This window comes from Sorex araneus, chromosome X (assembly GCF_027595985.1).
Source record: "Sorex araneus isolate mSorAra2 chromosome X, mSorAra2.pri, whole genome shotgun sequence".
NCBI classification, from domain to species: domain Eukaryota; kingdom Metazoa; phylum Chordata; class Mammalia; order Eulipotyphla; family Soricidae; genus Sorex; species Sorex araneus.
This window is the reverse complement of record NC_073313.1, coordinates 99222898-99244437: the sequence shown is the minus strand read 5'-3', so window position 1 is coordinate 99244437 and position 21540 is coordinate 99222898. Positions and strand designations below refer to the sequence as shown.

Here is a 21540-nt window from a genome sequence, read left to right as displayed (position 1 = left end):
AGTGGCTGATCCCTACTAAGGATCAGTTCTCCTGCTCTTTGCTGCCCAGGTTGTTAAAGCCTCCAGAACTTCTAGACCAAGCATGTAAATGAATATTTTTAGTATTATGTTTAAAGATCTCAATCTGAATCCAGAACACTTTTATATGTGAGGGAAATTTTATTTAATTTGAGCCTAATGGGTTAACCATGATGTGGTGACAGTGTTCCCAGAGTAAATAGGGAGACCCCAACTGGGATTTAGTGAGGTCTCTTACACTCCCATACCTTGATGGTTTGGTCAGTGCTGCCAGTCTACACAGAGCTAACTAACTTATGGACATCCAAGACAAAACCAAAATGATCATGTGCTTTGATGGTCTTGATGCACTGACTGTTCTTATAATTCCATATACATCAAGAATTGTCATAACATAACTCAAGATAAAGATTCCCAGAGAATGGAACTGGACCCAAAGCACCCAGTTATCATGACCTACAAGGGTCATAAGTCTCACGACAGTACTGACACCCCACATCTTTATCATTTTTTTCTCTGGAGCAAGATAGTAAGGAAGGTCCAGGCTGGACACTTTTATCAGTACAAGAATGTATTGCTTCCACAATGGAAGGATATGCACTTTCTGGAGTCCATGAAATTAATTCCACAACATGCTCATGTTCCCAAAGCTCCCTGTTGCATTGCATAGTTGCTACAACCCAAACATACACAGTATGACCATGGGAACAGCTTGCTATCAGTGTGCCATCCTGCTTAGCTTCCACCATAGTACCCACTTCATGTGGCCTGTGAATGTCTTCATGTAGTAAAGGTTGTATCCCATGGGGCAGAAGCTATATAACCTCCAAAGGGCATGATGGCCACTAAAGAAACATCATAATCATGACCATAGATGGTGCTAGGTTCTAATGCAGAGAGAATTCTGAAAATTTCACAACAGTTGACTTCCCACTATCTGGTACTCGCAGGAACCGATCTCAAGTCACTGACTTGGAATTTCAAAAACAAACGTTCACATTTGCAGTGCAACATGTCTGTGGTTTAGTTTTCTTTTTTGTTTGGAGTTCATTTGGGGGCAGAGGATGGGACACAACCCCGCAAAATAATTTCCAGGGCAAACATACATTGTATTCTCTAAGTCTCAAATTCCATTTTTTTAAACAATGCCTTTGTTTTGGTAACAGTAGTAGTGTCCTGTAGGTTTTGATCAAGTTCATCTAAACTTTCCAAATAGAGAGGTGGTAACTCCACAGAGGCCTGGGGATGGGCATGGAGTGAAGGTATCACATAGGGCTAAGAGTGGCACAGTGCCACAAGCTGTGAATTAAGTTTCTCAACACACCAACACTACCTCTAAATGACTACTCACCAACAAGGAATGAGCAGAATTTCTTTGGGATTTCAGTTTTTTACCAAAAAAGGTCCAATCCAATATATCCCAAAGAACTTAGGTAGTTCAATAAGCAGCGTTTTATTGAAGGACTGAAAGGAAACAGAAGCCAGAGATGCACTATAAAGCTTTTGTTTTCACATCATAATCTTTTAATAAATAAGGCACCCAAAATTTAGGTGTTGTTAGAAAAAAACTGTCATTTTAATCACCTGAAAATCCTTATTTGTTTTCTTTTCCTTTCCTTTTTCTGTGTGCCATCTCGCGGAAGCTAACCAGGATCTTGTTTTCTCTCTTGAACCTCTCCTCTTGGATAATGGATCCAATAACTAGCTTTTGATCAGCACTGTAGATCTTGTCCTATTTCTGCCCTTAGACCACTTCCATCAGTCAATGCCTGAGATAATTTAATGTGAGATTTAATTCCTCAGCAATGAGTCTCATTGAATGACTTCAATAATCTTTCTTCATAGACAAAAGTCTTATTTATTTTTTTAATTTTTATTAGTGAATCATCGTGGGTTACAGTTACAAACTTATGAACTTTCATGTTTGCATTTTGTTTACATCCCTCCACCAGTGCCCATTCTCCTCCACCAATGTTCCCAGTATCCCTTTCACCACCCCCACCCCAACCCCCACCACCCCACCACCCCTCTGCAGCAGGGCATTCTCTTTTGTTCTCTCTCCTGTTGGATGTTGTAGTTTGCAATAGAGGTATTGAGTGGCCATCATGTTCGGTCTATAGTCTGCTTTCGGCACGCAGCTTTCAACCTGAGTGGGTCCTCCCAACATTCTCTACTGGGTGTTCCCTTCTCTATCTCAGCTGCCTTTCCCCCCAGCATGTGAGGCCAGTTTCCAAGCTGTGGGGCAGACCTCCTGGTTCTTATCTCTACTATCCTTGGGTGTTAGTCTCCCATTCTGCTACTTTATATTCCACAGATGAGTGCAATCTTTCTTTCTGTCTCTTTCTTTCTGATTCATTTAAGTCAACATGATACTTTCCATGTTGATCCACTTATATGCAAATTTCATGACTTCATCTTTTCTAACAGCTGCATAGTATTCCATTGCATGCATAAAAATCTATTTTAAATTCAAATTATAATAATCTTCTAAAGGGTAAATCGAGATGTCTTTTGTTTTCTCTACTGTCTCCTTTTTCCTGTTTGGGGGTTTTTGTTGGTGGGCGGGTCATATCCAGTGTTGCTCAGAGCTAACTTCTGGCTCCTGGGTGGACTCAGGGGACCATCAGTGTTGCTAGGGATTGAACCTAGGTTGGCCACAGGTAAAGTACTCTACCTGCTATACTCTCATTCCAGACCCTCTACTGTGTCCTATGATTCCATTTTAGTACTCACATAATGATCTCTGCTGTTTCACCAAAAGAGAGAAGGTTATTTTCAAGACTAAGTTATGTTCAAGATCTTAGTCTGAACCTTTTTTCAACAACCAACCAGACATAGGCAATTTATTAAACGCCCTAGGTGATATGTGGCTTTTGCCTTTGTGGAATTGGTGCTGGATAGATAAAAGATTTTGTTTGTCAGGGACAGACAGAAAGAACAGTAGGAAAGGTGTTTTCCCTACCTGAGGCTAAACTGCTATTCAGATCCTGGCTCTGCACAAAGTCCCCTGATCAGAGCTAGGAGTAATCCCTGAGCACAGAGCCAGGGTATGTCCACCAAACGGTAAAAAAAAAAGGCTTGCGTTGTCATTAATCAGGTGGAACTTCTTGAAGGTTCTCATTTATCATACTGACAGCTGAAAAACTTAAGTCTACAATCTACAATTAAAACTTCCGGGTAAGTTCTGGAGCAATAGTCCAGTGGGTATGGTGTTTGCCTTGCATGCAGCTGACCCAGGTTCCATCCCCAGCAAACTATGTTTCCCAGAGTCTGCCAAGGTTAATCCCCTAAGTGCATATCAGTGGCAGAGCACTGAGCATCGGAAGATTTGCCTAAAAAATAAGAAAAAACAACATTCCAAAATACAGTTTTGGGTGAGGGCTGGAGCTATGCAAACGGTTGACCGGGTTCAATACCCAGCACCCATATGGTTTCCCGGACTCCAAGCCAAGAATAATCCCTGAGTACAGACTAGTGTGGCCCCCAAACAAATAAAAAAAACTTTTAGTGAGCATATACAATGTCTTTAGAATCCTTTAGCTGCTCAAAAATAAAATTTATCATAAAGGTCAAATCAGAAGAGCACAAAGGGAGAGAGAAACTAGTCATCGCGTTTAAACAGTCTTTTTTTAGGTGAGGAGCACACCTGATGATGCTCAGGAGTTACTTCTGGTGGTGCATTCAGGGATCACTCCTAGCAGGGGTCGAGGGATCATATGGGTTACTGGGGATCAAACCTGAGTCGACCTCATGCAACATAAATGCCCTATTATAACTTAGTCCCTAAACATTCCTTTATTAAAATTAATACTTTTTTAACCTTTTGGATCACGGGAATGAGATTCAGCTGGTTACTGGCTTTGGCATATAGATACACCATGGTAAGCTTGCGAGGTTGTCCCATGTGGGCAGGAAGCTCTCGGTAGCTTGCAAATTTCCCCCAGAGGAAAAAGTAGGTTATAAGATATCGCAAGGCCGCAAAGTGTCCGCGCACTTCTGGGAGTCTGCTTTTAAGTCTCTGGATGTTGGATGTTGATGGGATTACACACACCTGGGTTCCTGTGCTGGTACCTTCATGCCTGAGGCCTGTCCAAATGTGTGGAGAGGGGCCTTGAGCATGGCTGTGGCTAGGTTCCAGTGGTCTTTGGCCGCCGGGAGCTCTGCTCGGGACAGGGAGGGAAGCTAGAGCCCATTCCCTCCGAGGGTCCCCGGGGAAATCAGCCAGAAGAGAGAGGAAGGCCGAGAAGAAAGAGGCTTCTAAAATCTCAGGATAGGACGAATGTAGAAGTTGCTGAGACTGCTCGAGCCACTCGATGATCAAAAGGATTTCGTGATTTCGTGAACCTTTTGGAAACGCTCCATTTTGTTTTTATTTTATCTTATTTATTTATTTAATTGAATCACAGTGAGATAGCACTGTAGCACTGTCGTCCCATTGTTCATCAATTTTCTCAAATAGGCACCAGGAACGTCTCCATTGGGAGACTTATTGTTACTGTTTTTGGCATATCAAATACGCCCGGGTAGCTTGCCAGTCTCTACCATTCAGGTGGGATACTCTTGGTAGCTTGCCAGGCTCTCCAAGAGGGACGGAGAAATCTAACCTGGGTCGGCCGCGTGCAAGGCAAATGCCCTACCTGCTGTGCTATTGTTCCAGCCCCACAGTGAGATACACACACAGTGAGATACATAGTTATAAAGTTGTTTATGGTTGGGTTTCAGTAATGCAATATTCCATCACCTGTCCCTTCACCAGTGTCCATTTCCCACCACCAGTGCTCTGGAATCTCTCCTGGTGGTGCCTGAGGAACCATGTGGTGCTGGACATCAACCTGGGCCTCCTGTATGCAAAGCCTACACTCCATCCCTTTGAAATCTTTTCCATAGCCCTCTTTTTTCCCAAAAAATAAATAAACAGGGGATGGAGAGATTTTAAAATAGGTAGGGTGTTGTTCTTTCATGAGACAGACTCCGATTTGACCACTGGCATCCTATTGTTCCTCTGAGCACCACCAGGAATAATTCCTGAGTGCAGAGCCAGAGTAACCACTGAGCACACCCAAGTGCCTCCCCACCAAAAAAGAGAAAGAAGCAGGTAAAACTTTATGTAAAACTCTCTGATGTCTATGCACCGTATTCTACAAAATCAGCTCAGGAACAAAGGAGAGGCAATCATTTCAGGTGACAGGAAAGATGGGAAGAGAATAGGAGATGCCAACAGGGCTGGGAATATCTTGAAGTGTTGAAACATGTGGCTTGCAGTATGTGAAGTCCTGGGTTCAATCCTCAACAATGCCTGGCCCCCACCAGCAGTGTCTGGTCTCCTGAAAAGCATTTGGATAACCCTTACGGCTAGCAACAGCAATATCTATCTAAAAGGAGATTGTGATGTATTTAGGTAGCTTAGGGCCCAGTGAGTAGAGCAGTTTCTCTGGACCAGAGGATACCATAAAAATAGTCTATAATAACAATTAAGTTTGTGCTTTTTAGAACACAGGGAAGCCTTTCTCCCAGGCATGACAGTGCTGGGTCATGATATATCTGAATTCTTAACTCTCCCAGATAATGCTGATGGAGGCAGGTAGACTAGGAAAGTACCACCAACCCCCAATGCCACCATGTCAGTGGAATTCCTAGGGAGCAGTAAAACAACTTAGTCCTAAAATTGTCAGGACCCACTTGTGGCTATAGTAACTAAGACCTGATAAGACCTTTACCTGGAGCTACTCCAGACCAGAAAAGTCTGGACTCACCCTCTGAGAGAAGATCCAGCAGAAACAAAGGTCAAAAATGGAGTTCCATAGAAGACCATCCAAAATCTACTGCTCTTGTCAACCACCCAAGCAACGGACTCTTATTTAGCTAGAAAGACCCATATAGGGCAGGTTGGAGAAATCCTATTAAAGCCACCTTGATCTAAAGAAGGCCACACATATGCTGCCTGAGCCCATGTGCTTCTTGTGCCTACATGGCCAACCACATGTGGAGCCCGAGCACATGTGGCACCTGCATCTTGCTTCTTGAGATGTGGACTTGGACTCTCTCCACCTTTGGAGAAACACGCATTCTCTCTTGCATGTGTTTCTCTCTCTCACTTTCTCTCCTTCCTTCCCTTTCCTACAGTTTCCAAATGAAATCTGTTTTTAAGTCATAGCTCACCTCCTCCTGAAATTCATTTCTGCATGATAGGACAAAGAACCTGTAAGGCCTGGATAGGCCTAGGGCTGGCTTTCCTTTCTGCAAAGAGTAATTTCTTGCTCCAGCCTGATTACATGGCTCCCCAAAAGATTAGGTGGTGGGAATCAACTCCCATGTTGAGAAGACCAAACAGATGTCACACTTGGTTTGACGGCCATCTTGTGAGGCTGGCGGGACTCGAGGTGCGTGTTGTGCAGGAGCACATTGCAGATTTTGTCATTCCTAGCCTTCCCAGTCAGTCCCGGGCTGACAAAGGTGGATCCAGAGAAAGTGAGTCTCTCTCCTCCCTGCCTCACATGAGCCACCCCTGTCACCGACTTCAATGCCACTTACTTACACAGAAGCTATTATTATCCACTGTACTAATAGCCAGATTTATTTTTGTTTGCTATTGTTGTAGTACTGTGAGCAAGCAGGGCCCCACAAGGGTTCTTTGAGGGTTGGCAATCAAACTTAGAGCCTCACACAAGCAAGGCTTTATCGCCTTGGTAACACATCACCACCCCCAGTATTTGCAGTATTTGTATTTCCATCGACCCTTCATTCCCTTGAAAAATGGTTTAATTTTTATTTATTGTCGGGGAGCACACAGCTGGCCGTGCTAAGAGGTCACTCCTGGAGGTGCTTGGGAAACCATATGGAGTGCCTAGAATCAGACCAGGGTTGACAGCTTGCAAGTTAAGCCCTTTACTGTCTCTCTGGATCTCAATTTTTCTGGTTTTGTTTTTAGGTCATTGTGTAAACTCCTTTCACTCGGGTGACGCTATGAGTAATCACACATTAAAATAGATTTTGCTGCTCTCCTGGCAGCACTTTCTCACCACCCTCGTTGGGTGTTCTCAAACCGCTTCCCCACCCGGGATGGCAGTTGCCATGGGCAAACGAAGGAAGAACAAGGGCCAACCTGGCTGGTGATCAGTTGCCGTTTATTCCATCTCTCATCTCTCCCAAACTCTCTCCACGACACTCACAACTCCAACTCTTCACAACTCTCTCCAACTCTCTCCCAGCTCTCTCCAATCCCTCTCTCTAACTTGCTCCACAATGCTCTCCATCTCTGGCCACAACTCTCTCTCCCTCTCTCTACTGCAGCTCTTGTCAACTCTCTGGCAGCAACCATCTTAACCACCTCGTCTCTTACCACATCTCCAAGACCACACCTCCCCAACCATGCCTATCCTCTGGGAAGTGCAATCAACATGTTTATCAAGCCTTCCTGACCATCTGCAGCCCACAAGGGCAAAACAGCATTTAAGGTGTGTTTCTCCTCTCCTTAGACCAGTTACTTAATTAACATCTTAATTCTACTTCCTAATATTTGCCATTCTGTATGGACACGTGAGGAACTGGCCCAGAACAGACCACAGGAATCAATTTAACTTTCTCAAGACTCTTTTTACAGGAGCCCACATGGCAGAATAACTTGATTTTCTGCCCCTGAGCAAGGAATTCGGATACAGGCACCCCGGGTTGCAAGAAGGGTGGTGGTCAGACCAGATAACCAGATGCTTCTCATAAGACCCATATCACAAGACCCATATCACAAGATCCATATCATAAGACCCATATCACAAGACCCAGGACTGCCCCAGAACCAGGACACTCCTGAATATTGGCAGGAATACTGATCTCTAAAACCATAGGCTAAGGAGTGATGTCCTTTTAAATGGATTGATTAAGAAAATTTGTAATATTACAAATCTATTGGATATGAAATGCGCAGGCTCTGCTGTAACGGCCGGGGAAGGCCTATATAAGATCTCCTTTGGAGAAGCTCGGGATCTTTTGCCCAACCTGCTGGACCTGCGTGTCCATGTAGGCGGCTGGACCCTGGCTAGCCAGCCTTACAATAAACCCTGCTTGCTGTTTGCAGTCTCTGGAGTCTCTTTGTCAGTAAGGGAGATCTCGATCCGCGCCCTAACAGACATAGTAATAGACACATTTAGGCTTGTAGGGAAACTTTCCAGGGGACATCTAGGCATAGCTCACACTACAGTGCTGAGGCCGGATTAATCATTCCTAACACTAGCAGGGTCCAAGTCTAGTTATTACTTTTTGGATCATGACAGAATTTGTTCATGAGTATGCTCTTAACTTAGAGTTAAGTGTTATGCCACTTTAGCCTGGCCCATTTCAATGCCAGGGTAGCCCACAGCTTGCCCTGGGTCTATCCAGTCCCTCATTGGGACCCTGCTTTGGGGGATCTAGGAAATAAGGGCAACTGAGGCTTAAGTCGAGAGAACAGATGTCCAGGAAGTAATATTATCTGGAGTCAATTAACTCCCAAGTTATAAAATCAGGTCTTTTTAGCAGTCTTCCTGTGTCCATACAAAAAGGAATTGCTCTGAAGTAACTAACCATACAAAGGACATTAAAGACAAAAACAATATTTACAAGTCAATAGAGTCTGATCAGGAGGCAAAGGTAATTGACAGATTGGTGGAGCAATCAACAAACCCAAGCTCCCTGAGGCCAGGGAGGAAGGGCAAACCAATGTTATCCTACGAGCCATGCCTTGTAATACTCAGGGCTATCTTCTGGCTATGCAATCAGGAATTACTCTTAATAGTGTCTGGGGACCAAATGGGGATGAACCCTGAAAGGTTGCATGCAAGTTGAAACCAGTGGTTCTACTAGCACTCGGACAGACCCTGAGATTATTTCTTTGGTCTATGGTACTGTAGGCTGTGGCCAGCTTCCATCTGACTAGAGAACTTCCTACAACTGAGAGCATTTTCCCTCTGGAAATACCCTTCCTTTCTAGGGCCAAAAACCAAGGTGGCCCTACAGATATCTGCTCTCTGCACTTACCTTTAAGAGCTTAGTCTTGGGGAGAGGGGAGTCCAGGTTCCAAGTACCTAGCCCAAATTAAAGTTCCCATGGGGAAATAAAACAATGTTCACAAAGTTTCTTTTCCTAGAGTACTTTTGTAAAATTCCAGTAGCCATATGGTGGTAACAAGACATAGATTGAACATGATGGCCACTCAATACCTCTATTGCAAACCACAACACCCAAAAGGAGAGAGAGAACAAAAGGGAATGCCCTGCCACAGAGGCAAGGTGGAATGGGGGGGAAGGAAACCCTTTCCTTGATTAGGAAGGGGTGGGAGGGATCCTGGGGTCATCGGTGGAGGAGAACCGGTACTGGTGGAGGGATGGGTTCTCGAACATTGTATGACTGAAACACAAGCACAAAAATATGTGAATCTGTAATTGTACTCTCACAGTGATTCACTAATAAAAAAAGAAGTATAAAATTAATTTTTGGGGGCCTGCAACAGGGCAGGCTTGAAGGGTGGTTGGGAAAATAAAGACAATGGTGGAGAGAAGATGACAGTGGTGAGATTGGTGTTGGAATATTGAGTTCCTGTAACAAATCATCATGAACAACTTTGTGAACCACAGTGTTTAAATAAAGTGAGGAATTTTTAAAAAAATATTTAATTTAAAAAAAATTTTGTTATTCAAACCAATTTATTTCAAGTATCTAATGATCACAATAACATTAGCTATTTACTGTTCATCATATATTATCTCTTTTCCAATATTAATATGATTTTTTCTGTGGGCAAAATAACAGCACATTAATAATTTGAATATAATGAGTACAAGAAAAAATGCTTGTTGACTATTGATAAAAAAGGAAATTTTTTTAAAGGATTAAACACATTCTTTACTGATCAAATTAATTACGATGAAATGGTTATATGTTAACTTTTGCCACATCATTTTGGTGGGTGTATCATAGCAGGGTTGAATACCAATGGAGTCTAGTTAAACTACGGAGTTTGAAAAGGGTAATTTTATGTGGTTTCTTGGGGCCTCAAGGTACTATCTGAAAAAAAGGGGAGGAATTGTCATTAGTAAGCTCAGAGGACAAAGCTCTTTGGTTACCCTAGTGACATCTGAGAGAAAAAAGGAAAATTTTAAATGTATTTTAAATGACCTTTAATTATGTATTATTTCATTTTATTATTTTTTAAACTTTCTGGTTGCAGGCAATTTCTTGTGTTTTAGTGTGCTATATTTGAGTTTGAAACTTCTTAAAATTGAATCACAGGGGCTGGAGGATAGCACAGCCTTGCATGCTGCCGACCCAGGTTCAATTCTCAGCATCCCATATGGTCCCCTGAGCACCGCCAGGAGTAATTCCTGAGTGCAGAGCCAGGGGTAACCCCTGTGCATCGCCAGGTGTGACCCAAAAAGCAAAAAAAAAATTGAATCACAGTGATAGGCACAGTTACAAAGTTGTTCATAATTGGTTTCAGTCATATAATGTTCCAATACCTATACCTTCACCAAGTATACATTTCCCACAAACAATGTGCCCACTTTCCCTCCTGCTGCTCATGCTTCTACCTCTATGGCAGGCCCTTTCTTCCCTCTCCCTCTCTCTCTCTTTCTTTTTGGGCATTATGGTTTGCAAGACAGATACCAAAAGATTATATTATTTATCCCTTTACCTACTTTCAACACTCAGTTCTTATCCACAGTGATCATTTCTAACTATTACTGTCATAGTGGTCCATTCTCTATCCTAACTACCCTTCACTCCCCACATGCTTTTGGCAAGATTCAAACAATTGGCCAGTCTTTGTGACTCAGTTTTTCCTGGTCATGGATATTAGTCTCATACTATTATTTTTAATATCCCACTAATGAGTGCAGTCATTTTCTATCTCTCTCTCTCTCCTTTAAACCATTTCACTCAGCATGACACTATCCATGTCCATCCATTCATAAGAAAATTTAGGGTTGGAACGATAGCACAGCGGGTTAGGCATTTGCCTTGCATACAGTTGAACCAGATTCGATTCCCAGCATCTAATATGGTCCCTTGAACACTGCCAGGAGTGATTACTGAGTGCAGAGCTAGGAGTAACCCTGTGCATAGCTGGGTGTAACACAAAAGAAGAAAATGTAATGACTTCATTTATCCAAACAGCTGCATAGTATTCCATTGTGTAGATGTACCATAGATTCTTTATCCAGTCATCTGTTCTCGAGCACTCAGATTGTTTCCAGATTGTGGCTATTGTGAATAGTGCTGCAGTGAACACTGGAAGTACAGATAGCATTTCTGCTGTATGGTTTTGGGCACCCAAAATATTTTCCCAGAAGTGACATTACTGGTTCAGATTGGAACTCAATTTCTAGTTTTTTGAGGAATGTCCATATTGTTTTCCAAAAAGACTGGACCAGTAAGTATTTCAACCAACAATGAATGAGAGTCCCTTCTCTTGTCATTGGTGCCAGCACTGGTTGTACTTGATCTTTTGGATGTGTGCCAGTCTCTGTGGTGTGAGATTATAGCTTATTGTTATTATGATTTGCATCTAATTATTAGTTATGTAGAGCATTTTTCATGTGCCCTTTGGCCATTTGTTTTACTTCTTTGAGGAAATTTATGTCCCCAAATAATAATTTTAACTTATTATTTTATCATTTAAATATTTACCATTAATAATTTATAACTGATATTTAATATTATTTAAAATAATATTAATTCTAATTGAAATTTTAAATCTATAAGAGTCACAAAGATGTTTAATGTTTCTAAAACCATTCTTTCACATGTGTACATTTTTTGCCACCAATGTCCCTAGTTTCCCTTGCCTCTTACATCTACCCTCCCAGTCTGCCTCTATGATAGACAATTTTCTTTTCTTTCCTTTGTCCTTTTTCCCTTTCAGGCACTGTGGTTTGCAATACTGTTAATAAAGTGTCTCATGCATATCAATTTACCTCCTTTCAGCACTTCATTCTGGTTCAGAATTATCATTTCAATCTATCATTGTCCTAGTGGTTCTCTCTCTGTCCTAATTGCATTCCCCACCTTTGAGGTAAACTTCCTACCTGGCCCTCATTTTTATTTCCTTTGGTGTTATTCTCATAATGTTTTATATATCCTGCAAATAAGTGCAATCATTCTATGTCTGTTCCTCTCCTATGGACTCATTTCATTAATGTAAATTTATGTGACAGTCCTGGGTATCATTTTTGTTACTCTAAGAACAATCCCAAAGTATTTCACCCAACATCGTCCTTGAGTACTGTTATCTTGGCCCAGTAGCCCCACTCCACCAATAAATGGGAGAAAATCCACCTTAAAATAAAAGGTACATCAACAACAGCAGTGAGACTTCAATAATAAAGCATTTCCCAAATTGACTAGAACAATTTGGCAGGACATTAAGTGGAAAGACAAATTGAGGAATAGCACAACCCAATTAGACTTACATGTTTATGCCAATTATATGATAGTAGCTGGGTATATATTTCATAAGGGTGCATGGACTATTCCTCAGAATAGACCATATTCTAGATCATAAAACAAACCAATTTTTAAATAATGGAAATTAAATTAAGTCTATTATCTGAGTATAATGTAGTAAAATTAGCAAACACTGAAAATTGGGGAAAAGATGTAAGAAATATACAGCATACTCTTACAAAACCAATAGGACAGGCTTACTGCCCTCAAAGTGGATAAGGAAGGAGAGGGCTGCTTAGGGGCCCCAGATTGGCTATGCCTATCCCTAGCCTCAATAAAATGAGGAAGCTCAACAGTTCAGGGGGCTGCATTATACTCAGGATCACCATTTTTCCTCCCAGGTCAGGATTGTCTCTGACCCATGAAGTGCATAGCAGCTCTCCTATGTACTATGACCATGCATTTCCTCACCCATTCATGACTCACCATAAATGTATAAAGATGATTTATATGTATATAAATGAGGCTTCATTGAAGGCATTAAACCATACAACAACACACAAGAAACAGCACCAAACTGCAAAGGTCACAATAGTAGAGTACCAGAGAAAACCACCAGTCTAAATGAGTTAAGATGCTAGTCCAGAAGACTTAATCAGTAAAAATGATCTATATATAAAACTCTCTGATAAGGGCTGTAGACAGTAATTGTTGGGACTGTATATGAAATTCAAGGAAACAATGAAATGCACCTCCAATAAAATTAAAGAAGCTATGGGAACAGAAATGGGAAAACTACAAACAGAAAATGACTGATCTGAAAAGCTTTGTCGGTGAGATGAAAAACTCCCTGGAAGTCCTCAGCAGCAGAGTAATAGCTGCTGAGGACAAGATCAGTGAGCTCCAAGAACAAGTGCAGTAAATCACCAGACAACCACAGAAGATGGGGGAAAAGCCTCCAGAGAAACCAATGGATGGTAAGAAAACTGTGGGATGAAATTAATAGAAATGACATCAGAATCACTCGGATCCCAGAGGACTAGGAAGACAACCCTGCATAAGAAGCAACAGTTAAAGACATCATTGCTGAGAAGTTCCCAGATTTGAAGGGTACATACACACAGATGCAGGATGAAAGAAGGGTACCAGTTACAAGAAATGCAAATAAAAATACTCCAAGCCATATCCTAATGAGAATGAAGGAAACAATAGATAGGGATAGAATACTGAAAGCAGCAAGAACAAGGAAGAAAATTATATACAAAGGAGTGTCCTGAAGACTCAGACTAATGAGAAAAAAACCTTCCGGTCCAAATAAAGTGGTGGAATAGAGTGAAAAAAACTCACTGAAATGAATACCCCATCGTGAGTACATTACCAGATCAGACTCTCACTCAGATATGAAGGAACAAAACAGAACATCACAGATAAACAACTGTATCGCTGTATCACTGTCATCCCGTTGCTCATCAATTTGCTCAAGTGGGCACCAGTAACATCTCCATCGTGAGACTTGTTGTTACTGTTTTTGGCATATTGAATACACCATGAGTAGCTTGCCAGGCTCTGCCGTGTGGGCGAGATACTCTCAGTAGCTTGCCAGGCTCTCCGAGAGGGATGGAGGAATCAAACGCTGGTCGGCCGCATGCAAGGCAAACACCCTACCCACTGTGCTGTCGTTCCAGCCCATGTCTGAAAATGACTGGAAAATACTCTGCTAGAAATGAAATTTTCAATGTGTTTTGTTTTGAGGTGACCCTCATCAGTGCTAAAGACTTACTTCTGTCTCTGTGATCAGGTATCACTCCTGGCTGTGTTGGCAGGACCATATGGGGTGCTGGGGATCCAACCCGGGTTGGCCACATGCAAGAAAAATACTTTACCTACTTTACTATCTCTTCAGCCCTTAGAAATTAAGATTTTTAAGGTCATGGGGATTGTACCAGGGATCAAAGCCAGGGCCTTATGCAATAGAGTATGGACCCTACCACTGAGCTGTGCTCCCAGCTTAGAAATGAGCTTTACTTTTAAATTTTCACCGAGGGCTTTGCTGAATTAAGACTACTGCTGTGGGTCTCTCATCTGGGAGACAGAACCATCTTCACCTTTTTGTTCATGGCAATGTGTGACACACATGCAGAGGTCATGCACACTGAACAGTTGAGATCCAGATCACCTCATCCTTATACTTCATCTCCAAACAGAACATCACAGATAAACAACAACTCAGGAAATTCAGAGACTAAAAACTATCCTTACAAGAAGAACTAAACAAGCTACTTTAGACAAGACAAGCCTCACAAACACACCAAACCCCTGCAGAGAAATGGCACAAAACTCCATAACAAAAATGGAGTCTCTCAATGTCAATGGGCTAACTACCCATTGAGTGGCAGGATGGATGAGAAAATTGAAACCATCACTCAGCTGCCCACAAGAAACACATTTGAACAGTCAGAGCTATAACAACCTAACCCAAAGTTTGGAAGGTAATTCTTCAAGCAAGCAACCCCTGCATAAAGACATCATGGCTACACAGGTTTTCAAATTCTGTTAGATTCAAACAGTTGGAGGTCCATTGAAAGGCAAACGATCTTTTGATATGCATCTATTCTTGCAGTGACCTGCAGGACACTGTATTTCTTTGCAAAAATAAAGTGTTTCAGGCAATAGTCACACCATTTCCTTCATTGGCAGCCTAGGAAAATCTCAACTGAGTTTTTTTTTATCCAGCTCTCATGTTGAAATCCACTAAGAATTACTGACATTTATGGTTGTATTTGCATTTTGACCAAATCTCCATGACTTTAGAGCCTCTTGTCCTACAGAGGGCAAAGTCCTGGTGGGAGCAGAGAGTGTATCACTTTAAGCTTTAGCACAGAATGCAACCATAACAGCAGGACACATGGCAACATGTTTAGTGATGTCACAGGCACATACCTTTGGGTGCCATGGTGAAGAGGATAACTGCAGTCGAGCCTCAAAGGCCAGTGAGGATTCTTCGATGGGACAGTATTCTCAGCAAGACAAGGGAAACAGAACATCCTGAGAAGAAGACAGGGACTCTCAAACATCTATGAATTTACAGATACAGATGTATACCAAGGTCTCTTATGGACACATGCAGAGAGGGTTATTAGAAGAACCAGGAAGAAGTAGGTTTAGAGTTCAGGTGGCTGTGGTGTCAGGAAGCAGAGATACATAGTGAGTGATCTGAGAAGCAGAGACCCCCAGGTGTACTCTAGATAGTGATAAAGGGAAGGATAGAAGTGGTCTGGTGTGTGTGAGGGAAGAAACCAGGGCTAATCTTAGGTCCTGTAAAGTCTCAGGAATCTGTACTTCATTGCCTCTCCTTTCTCAGGGACTGAGCCCAGTGCTCTGTCCTCATTGCTCTTTCCCTCTTACTTTCCTCCTTTCCCTCTAAATCACCAGTATTCCATTATTCTATGAAAGAATATCAAAGGTGAGAAGAGTCTCTGCTGAGACTGAGGGCACAGAGCACTCATGGAATGAATCTGACTTGCTGGCTGTCACTTGATTATAGATTGGATTCATTTGTGAGAAACAGTTTATCATGCTTGGAGTCCAATCATTGGCCTATTATACATCTGGGAATTGAAGAGTGTTCTATTTTCCTATAAGGGAAATAGCACTACATCAAATTAGCTTAATGCTGCAGCCAAAATGTCACTGAACCTCAACAACGAGAAGAACTCCATAGTGGTAGCTGATTACCTTTGTTCAAATGGCTTTGTACAGGAATATTTCATTTTAAAATGGAAGCTGAATTGGCTATGAGTCAAGAATTAGATACCAAATGTGCAGGACTTTTGGAAATAAAATGGAGATCTGTTAATAACTTATAGAAGAAGATTATGTATGAATTTAGAAATCAACTTAAACCAAGCAAAAGAAGAACTGAGAGCAAATGTATAACTTGAACAGAAACAAGATCACATAGATTAGGTTTCCCTTATTTTAGAGAAACATGCATGAAATGGCCATAGGAGTTCAGTTACTGGAGTGATTTTCCACTCCATATTCACTATTACGGGTTTGGCTTACGAGATGCTACAATTAAATCATGGAATTATGAGACTAGATCTTGGTAACAAACTTTTCAAGGTCATAAGATTAAATTCAGACTATTTTGTTTGACCAAATTGGGAACACCTCCTGTTCTGCAGATACTGCTGTCAAATTGTGGTATTTTCAGAGTTCTATCTACATTAGAACCATCTATGGCCATGATCATGTTTCTTCATCATGTCAGTTGGAGGTAATTTAGCATCTGCCTCACAGGATACAACCTTAAAGATGCGGAATATACAGATAGACTACAACATGAAAATATTCACAGACCACACAAAATGGGTATGTATGGTGAAAGCAAATCAGGATGACACTCTGAGAGGAAGCTATTCTCATAGCCATACTGTGTGTGTTTGGGTTGTAGCAACTATGCAGTACAACAGCAAGCTTTGAGAACATCAACATGTTGTGGACTGCATTTCTTGAACTCCAGAAAGTGCATATCCTTTCATTGTGGAAACAATGGGTTTTGGTACTGAAAAACGTGGCCAGCCTGGATGTTTCTTACTATTTGGATCCAGAGATAAGATCACTGTCATCTCGTTGCTCATCGATTTACTAGAGCGGGCACCAGTAACGTCTCCATTGTGTGACTTGTTACTGTTTTTGGCATATCGAATACGCCATGGATAGCTTGCCAGGCTCTGCCATGTGGTCGAGATACTCTCAGTAGTAGCCAGGCTCTCCGAGAGTGGCGGAGGAATCGAACCCAGGTCGGCCACGTGCAAGGCAAACATCCTACCCACTGTGCTATCTCTCCAGCCCTTATTAAATATTTAAATATGGGATGTCACCACTGGCATGAGCTTTATGACCATCACAGATCTTGATAACTGGGTGTGTGTGGTCTGGTCCCATTCTCTGGGGACCTTCATCTTGAAACAACAGCTGATGACAAGACCTTACGTGTATGGAATTTTAAGAACAGGCGATGTGTGAAGATAATCAAAGTGAATGATCATTTTGTTTCTACTTTGGACATCCATAAGATGGCCAGCTATGTGGTGACTAGCAGCCTTGATCAAACCATTAATATTTGGGAGTGCCAGAGACATCACTGAGTCTCAGTTGGGGTCTCCCTGTTTCCTCTGGAAGCACTCTCACCACATCACATTTAACCCATTTGCTCTGGTGAAAAAAAAAATGTGCTCACATATAAATTATACTGCATGCAGATTAGAAGTACTTAAACGTTCAAATATTCAAAATATTCAAAACACTCAAAATATTCACTTACATGCTTCGTCTAGAAGTGCCATAGGTTTTAACAATCTGGGCAGCAAAGAGCAGGAGAACTGGTCCTTAGTAGGAAGCTTGTCACTGGTGGAGTGGGTGTGGGGAGATGTGAGAATTCAGGGAATAGATCACTATAGCAATAATAGAGGGAAGGGGCCATTCTGGACTAGGACTAGGTTCTGAAATCAGATAAAGTGATATGCTTGTTGATACCCTATCAGTAACAGTTTTGGAAACAACAGTAACAGTGCATAAAATAGGAATGGATAGAAAAAAGAAAAAGAAAACTGTGTGCTGTGGAGGCAGGCTGGAGGCCAAGATAAAATCTTTGGATATAAGTGGAGAGAATGGACACTGCTCATGAGACGGTTGTTGGAAAATTGTATACCTGAGACTCAACAGTGAAGAGCTTCCTAACTTCGTAATTGACCATGATTCAATAAGAATATATTTTTAAAAACTGAAACAAACAAAAACCTGGGGTTCTTTGGTCATATCAGCTGTACAAGGGTAATAGCTAAATTAATTGAATTAGGGGACTAAACTGAATAGTTGACAGTTTCTTTTTATGTTGAATTATTTATTCCTGTGGGTGATGTGGTGGTTTGAAGGACTTTTTCTGAAACATGTATATAAGTACCTTCACGTAAATCCATTTGTAAATAATCTTTAAGGATGTTAGATAATGAGGCTATAAGTCAAAAATCTTTTTAGGGGGGTTTGGAGATTGTACTTCAGGTAGTGTTCTTGCCTTGCACGTGGCCTACACAGCTCCATCCCTGGTATCCCATATTGTACCCGAGGTACTACCAGAAGTCATCCCAGAGGGCAGAATCAGAAGTAAGTACAGAACCCCAGAGGTAGTTAGGAATGATTTCTGAGCACAGCCAAAGGTAATCCCTGAGAACCAATAGGTATGCCCCCATTGAAATAAAACAAGGAGGCCAGAGAGATAGTACAGCAGGTACAGTGTTTGCCTTGCACGCAGTCAACCCTGGATTGATCTCTGGCATCACATATAGTCCCCCCAAGCACCTCAATGAGTAATTCCTGGGTATAGAACTAGATGTAACCCCTCAGCATCGCCAGGTGAGCACCAAAAAACAAACAAAAAGAAAAAAATCAGATTAAAAAATCAATTTAATTTGTAAATAAAGTCCTTATTTTTTATATTTTGGTTTGGGGGCCACTCCTGGCTGTGCTCAGGGTTTACTCTTGACTCTGAGCTCAGGGATTACTCCTGGTGGGGCTTACTGGACCGTATGGCATCCTAGGGATCCTATCCAGGTCTACAAAGTACAACATAAATGCCCTACCTGCTTTCATATTGCTCCGTTGAAAGACTAAAGTTTTACTATTCCTGACAGCCTCCTAAGTGAAAACTACTCAGTTATGAAAGACTAGTACTCCCAAAACATTTTCAGAAGCTTCAGAAGTCCTTTATTTGGCTTCCATAGAAGTCTGTGAAGACCCTTTCCCATCCCACCAGTGCTGGATAAAATGAGAGTGTTATCACATCTGTGAATATATCCCAGAGATACAAAAAATATATTGTGAGGATCTGGCCCAGGACAGACCACAGGAATCTATTTAGCTTTCTTAAGACTCTTTTTACAGGAGCCCGCATTCTAGAATAACTTGATTTTCTGCCCCTGAGCAAGGAATTCAGATACAGGCACCCCGGTTCGCAAGAAGGGTGGTGGTCAGACCAGATAACCAGACCCATTCACATGACCCGTATCACAAGACCCAGAACTGCCCCCAGAACCGGGACATTCCTGAATATTGGCGCGAATACTGATCTCTAAAACCATAGGCTAAGGAGTAATGTCCTTTTAAATGGATTGGTTAAGAAAGTTTGCAATATTACAAATCTATTGGCTATAAAATGCACGGGCTCTGCTGTAACAGCCGGGGAAGGCCTATATAAGATCTCCTTTGGAGAAGCTCGGGATCTTTTGCCCAACCTGCTGGACCTGCGTGTCCGTGTAGGCGGCTGGACCCTGGCTAGCCAGTCTTACAATAAACCCTGCTTGCTGTTTGCAGTCTCTGGAGTCTCTTTGTCGTTATAGGGAGATCTCGATCCGCGCCCTAACATTATAAATGACATCTGCACTTGTGTGTTTGTTGCAGCACTATTTACAATAGCCAGAATCTGGAAAAAAACCCAAGTACAGATTGGTTAAAGAAACTTTAGTATATCTACACAGTGGAATACTATGCAGCTGTTAAAAAGATGAAATCATGAAATTTGCTTATACCTGGATCAACATGGAGAGTATCATGCTCAGTGAAATGAGTCAGAGAGAGAAGGACAGACATAGAATGACTGCACTCATTTGTGGAAATAAAAGTAACAGAATGGAAGCCTAACACCCAAGGATAATAGAGATAAGGGCCAGGAGGATTGCTCCACATCTTGGAAGCTGGCCTCACATGCTGGGGTTTGAAAAGGCAGCTGGGATAGAGAAGAGACCACTAAGTGGATGATTCTTGGAGGACCCCCACATTGATATATGGGAGATGGGAGATGTATGCTGAAAGTAGACTATAGACCAAACATGATGGCCACTTACTACCTGTATTGCAAACTATAACACCCAAAAGGAGAGAGAGAGTAAGAGGAAATGTGCCTGCCACAGAGGCAGGGGTATGGAGTGGAATTGCAGGAGGAATACTGGGAACATTGGTGGTGGAGAATGGGCACCGGTGGAGGGATGGCTATGACTGAAACATAATCATGAAAGTTTGTAAGTCTGTAACTATTTCTCACGGTGATTCATTAAAAATAAAAATAAATAAAATATAAAAATAATGATAGGGTTATTGCCTAGGATTGAAGGTTATTTCAGAACTTCAGTTTTTCACCATGAGTAGCATCCACTAACTCCATCCACTCTCTCTACCTTCCAGATTCAGTCTCCTGTTATGACCAAGGGGGTCCAGATTGGTGAGTCCATGCACTTCAAGTCATCTTCCACTAGGTGGAGGGCTGGGGATTGAAACCGAGATGGCTAATTCCTTCCAGCTAAGTCCTACAGCCTTTCACTAACCCTTTACTCCCAGCCTCTTGTCCCACCTCGAGCCATTTCAGCATGGTGTGTGTCTTCCAGACAGGGAGTGAGTTTAGATAAGGAGGGTACACTGTCCAGCACATTCATTTCTTGTCTGGATTTCAGAAGTTAATCAAATTGGGGCTAGTAGATCACACACATATTTAGGGCACTATTCTATTTTTCTGGTTTTAGTGCCACATCTGGCGATGCTCAGGGGTTACTCTTGGCTCTGCACTAATGATTTACACGTGCTGTGCTTCAGGGATCATACTGTATGCGGAGGATCAAGACCCAGGTTGAAAGAATGCAAGGTATACTCTACCCTCCGTACTATATCTTCGGTAAGGTACTATTCTAGTATGTCTAGAATCCACCTTGGTTCAATTCCAGGCACCACACAGCACTCCAGCCATTGCTGGGTGGCCCCTGGTGATCCACTACACTGGAAGGCTTGAGCAGCATCACTTTCTGGGCTCTTCAATTGAACTCCTACTCGACCGAATGAGAACTGCTAGTGGAGCTCCCTGGTCTCTGGAGCACTGCTTGGAGCCTGAAAAAAATCACAATTCAATCCAGCAAAAGTGGTTCCATATCTATGGTCGGAAACTCATTCTCTCTTGGTCCACACTCACTGTGCTCAGAGAACACTTCTAGCAGTGCTCGGTGGGGGGGGTCTCTATTCAGTGCTGGGGAATCAATGCCAGATGGGCACATATAAGGATGG

At 42.1% G+C, this 21540-nt stretch overlaps 1 pseudogene; it reads right to left on the bottom strand.

Moving 5' to 3' along the window:
- Positions 1–239: 239 nt before the first annotated feature.
- The window catches only part of LOC105942869 (platelet-activating factor acetylhydrolase IB subunit beta-like), a 40476-nt pseudogene continuing 19175 nt past the window's right edge, over positions 240–21540 (bottom strand).